This window comes from Taudactylus pleione, unplaced genomic scaffold, assembly GCF_031769625.1.
Source record: "Taudactylus pleione unplaced genomic scaffold, aTauple2 ptg000007l, whole genome shotgun sequence".
Taxonomy (NCBI): Eukaryota; Metazoa; Chordata; class Amphibia; order Anura; family Myobatrachidae; genus Taudactylus; species Taudactylus pleione.
Window position 1 is genome coordinate 25,168,719 of NW_028284410.1, and position 4,713 is coordinate 25,173,431.

At 47.5% G+C, this 4,713-nt stretch overlaps 1 long non-coding RNA gene across 1 annotated transcript; it reads left to right on the forward strand.

Moving 5' to 3' along the window:
- Window positions 1-1,082: 1,082 nt before the first annotated feature.
- On the forward strand, window positions 1,083-4,187 carry LOC148542994 (uncharacterized). Its single transcript, XR_015874182.1, has 9 exons — window positions 1,083-1,154; window positions 1,294-1,422; window positions 1,563-1,691; window positions 1,814-1,938; window positions 2,079-2,207; window positions 2,348-2,475; window positions 2,615-2,743; window positions 2,884-3,010; window positions 3,150-4,187. It is a non-coding gene; the product is annotated as an uncharacterized LOC148542994 (long non-coding RNA).
- The last annotated feature ends 526 nt before the right edge of the window (window positions 4,188-4,713 follow it).

A 4,713-nucleotide genomic window follows, 5' to 3' on the forward strand; every position in this document is an offset into this window, starting at 1 on the left:
GCCTCTGTAAGCCGAAGAATTTGCAGCAAAGGAGTGCATGCAGCGGGGCGATGTGCCAAAGGACATGTCCTTCCTAATGTAAGTATTTTCTAAGTGCATGTAAAGATGTCATGTGTTGGAAATATTCACCTTTTTCCTTTGCAGGGCCCTGACTCCACACATGCTCCATCAATGGCTGAAAGTGTAATCTCTTGTTCCTCTGTTTCTTTTACTTACAGGGAGGACACCCAGGACGTGGACGGACCCCAAGGGACCAGGGCCAGCTCCAAGCCTCTTTAGGCCGAAGACTTCGCAGCAAAGGAGTACATGCAACGGGGCAATGTGCCAAAGGACATGTCTTTCTTAATGTAAGTATTTTCTAAGTGCATGTAAAGATGTCAAGTGTTGGAAATAGTCACCTTTTTCATTTGCAGGGCCCTGACTCCATACATGCTCCAGCAATGCCTGAAAGGGTAATCTCTTGCTCCTCTGTTTCTTTTACTTACAGGGAGGACACCAAGGACATGGACGGACGCCAAGGGACCAGGGCCAGCTCCAAGCCTCTGTAAGACGAAGACTTCGCAGGAAAGGAGTGCATGCAACGGGGCGATGTGCCAAAGGACATGTCCTTCCTAATGTAAGTATTTTCTAAGTACATGTAAAGATGTCATGTGTTAGAAGTATTCACCTTTTACCTTTGGAGGGCCCTGACTCCATACATGCTCCAGCAATGCCTAAAATGGTAATCTCTTGTTCCTCTGTAACTTTTACTTACAGGAAGGACATCCAGGACGTGGGGGGAACCCAAGGGACCAGGGCCAGCCCCAAGCCTCTGTAGGCCGTAGACTTTGCAGCAAAGGAGTGCATGCAGCGGGGCGATGTCCCAAAGATCATGTCCTTCTTAATGTAAGTATTTTCTAAGTGCATGTAAAGATGTCATATGTTGGAAATAGTCACCTTTTTACTTTGCAAGGCCCTGACTCCATACATGCTCCAGCAATGCCTGAAAGGGTAATCTCTTGTTCCTCTGTTTCTTTTACTTACAGGGAGGACACGCAAGACGTGGACGGACTCCAAGGGACCAGAACCAGCCCCAAGCCTCTGTAGGCCGAAGACTTTGCAGCAAAGGAGTGCATGCAGCGAGGCGATGTGCCATACGACATGTCCTTCCTAATGTAAGTATTTTCTAAGTGCATGTAAAGATGTGATGTGTTGGAAATAGTCACCTTTTCGCATTGTAGGGCCTGACTCCATACATGCTCCAGCAATGCCTGAAAGGGTAATCTCTTATTCCTCTGTTTCTTTTACTTACAGGGAGGACACCCAGGACGTGGACAGACCCCAAGGGACCAGGGCCAGCTCCAATCCTCTGTAGGCAGAAGACTTTGCAGCAAAGGAGTGCATGCAGCGGGGCGATGTGCCAAAGGACATGTCCTTCCTAATGTAAGTATTTTCTAAGTGCATGTAAAGATGTCATGTGTTGGAAATATTCACCTTTTTCCTTTGCAGGGCCCTGACTCCACACATGCTCCATCAATGGCTGAAAGTGTAATCTCTTGTTCCTCTGTGTCTTTTACTTACAGGGAGGACACCCAGGACGTGGACGAACCCCAAGGAATCTGGGCCAGCTCCAAGCCTCTTTAGGCCGAAGACTTCGCAGCAAAGAAGTACATACAACGGGGCGATGCGCCAAATGACATGTCCTTCCTAATGTAAGTATTATCTAAGTGCATCTAAAGATGTCATGTGTTGGAAATAGCTACCTTTTTACTTTGCAAGGCCCTGACTCCATACATGCTCCAGCAATGCCTGAAAAGGTAATCTCTTGTTCCAGGACACCCAGGATGTGGATGAACCTCAAGGGACCAGGGCCAGCCCCAAGCCTCTGTAGGCCGAAGACTTCGCAGCAAAGAAGTACATACAATGGGTCGATGTGCCAAAGGACATGTCCTTCCTAATGTAAGTATTTTCTAAGTGCATGTAAAGATATCATGTGTTGGAAATAGTCACCTTTTTCCTTTGCAGGGCCCTGTCTCAATACATGCTCGAGCAATGCCTGAAAGGGTAATCTCTTATTCCTCTGTTTCTTTTACTTACAGGGAGGACACCCAGGACGTGGACGGACCCCAAGGGACAAGGGCCAGCCCCAAGCCTCTGTAGGCTGAAGACTTCGTAGCAAAGGAGTGCATGCAGTGGGGCGATGTGCCAAAGGACATGTCCTTCCTAATGTAAGTATTATCTAGGTGCATGTAAAGATGTCATGTGTTGGAAATAGTCACATTTTTCCTTTGCAGGGCCCTGACTCCATACATTCTCCAGCAATGCCTGAAAGGGTAATCTCTTGTTCCTTTGTTTCTTTTATTTACAGGGAGGACACCCAGGGTGTGGATGGACCCCAAGGGACCAGGCCAGATCCAAGCCTCTTTTAGCCGAAGACTTCACAGCAGAGGAGTGCCTGCAGTGTTGCGATGTGCCAAAGGACATGTCCTGGCTAATGTAAGTATTTTCTAAGTGCATTTTTAGATGTCATGTTTTGGAAATAGTCATCTTTTTCCTTTGCAGGCCCTGACTCCATACATGCTCCAGCAATGCCTGAAAGGGTAATCTCTTGTTCGTATGTTTCTTTTACTTACAGGGAGGACACCCAGGATGTGGACAGACCCCAAGGGACCAGGGCCAGCCCCAAGCCTCTATAGGCCAAAGACTTTGCAGCAAAGGCGTGCATTCAGCAGGGTGATGTGCCAAAGGACATGTCCTTCCTAATGTAAGTAATTTCTAAGTGCATGTAAAGATGTCATTTGTTGGAGATAATCACAGTTTTCCTTTGGAGGGCCCTGACTCCATACATGGACCAGCAATACCTGAAAGGGTAATCTCTTGTTCCTCAGTTTCTTTTACTTACAGGGAGGACACCCAGGATGGGACGGACCCCAAGGGACCAGGGCCAGCCCCAAGCCTCTGTAGGTGAAGACTTCGCAGCAAAGGAGTGAGTGCTGCGGGGCGATATGCCATAGGACATGTCCTTCCTAATGTAAGTATTTTCTATGTGTATGTAAAGATGTCATGTGTTGGAAATAGTCAGCTTTTTCCTTTGCAGGCCCTGACTCCTTACATGCTCCAGCAATGCCTGAAAGATTAATCTCTTGTTTCTCTGTTTCTTTTACTTACAGGGAGGGCACCCAGGATGTGGACGGACCTCGAAGGGCAGGGCCAGACCTAAGCCTCTATAGGCGAAGACTTTGCAGCAAAGCAGTGCATGTCTCACAGGCTGTGTTTGAAAAATGACAGTTGGGAGCTGATTGGCTGGCACCTTACCACAGACTTATCACTTTTCACTCTGTCTCTTATCACTGCTTAGTACATAGACCTCATAATCTTGCTGCTGAGCATGCCCCTTCCTGTTCATGTTCCCCCCCTCCTTTGGCAGCAGGCTCTGCTTTGAATGCTGCCATGTCGGGGGCGGCCAGCAGTAGCCACCGCCCCACATCGTACCGGCCGCCGCTAGGCTCCTTTTAGACCTCAGACTGTGCATGCGGACTGCAACGAGTCCACGGCAGCGGCTATGGCCGATGACTATACTAATGGTTATGTTGAGGCAGGCAGTGGACGTGGCTATGCTGCTAGTCGTGGCTGCCATTTTGTGTTTGAGGGGCTGCGAATGCACCCTACGGGTGTTCAGCCTCCCCTGACCCTGATCCCTGACTCCATAGTGCCCTATGTTATAAGGGGCTGCAGGGGTGGTTACCCCAATAATAATTCTATTCCCTCGGGCAGTCCTTAATACCCCTGGTCAATGTCATCTTTGTGGCTGCAGTGACCAGCCCCATAGGCAGGAGGGGTTTATGGTTGCCCCCCCCAAGCCCACACCACGATGACCACACTAGAAATAGCCTATAATACTAAAGTTGGATGTTTTTTAGGATCCCCTCAGTGTCACAAATGAGATAACAGTTCCTGTTAGTCTTTTAAAATGTGTCAGACAGTAGTATAAAATTGGGAAGCCAGTAATGAATATAGTTGTGCACCGTCTAGGAGATCTGGAAAACATGCACTGTGTGGGGTGCATATATAGGATCAATTATTAATACTGAATAATACACCATCCAGTACATAAGGAGTCCAATCTGTACATCTATGTCCAGGGCAGAACAAGGTTTCTTTTTCTGCCTTCCCCCAGATTCCCCAACTTGCTCAAATGATCTGTAATGGGGCCCACATATCAAATAAAAAGATTCAGCTCACTCAGGATGGCTCTACTTCTGCATATATTTACTTACTGTGTTTGCTGATCCTTTATATGCTACAATTATTTCATTCATTACATTCGTATGATGTATATTATAGCTGGTTTAAGTGCTGATTATGGCTTCTTCATGGTAGTAAATGTTGAATTCAAGCATTTGGAATCCCCTCTGTAGAAATTCTGCGTTTGCCACTGAGCCCTGTCCCTTTACGAACAAGGGCTGTTAGGATTGCCCAAGCGGGAGGTGCAGGCAGGACCCCCCCACCCCACTCCCTGTACTGGACTGTGATAGTTGGGTATGGCCAACCTGTGGGGGAATACTGGAGTAAAGAGAAGAGCAGCAAACAGTGGCACTTTTTATGTTGGGCATTGAAGTCACATTGGGGGGAATAGAATGCTTTAGTGATGCACTATCTAACATTAAAGGGTTAGCCACTTTGACACTGCCTTATTTACTGTAAGTATAGTACCTAGGATCTAACCGTGATCTC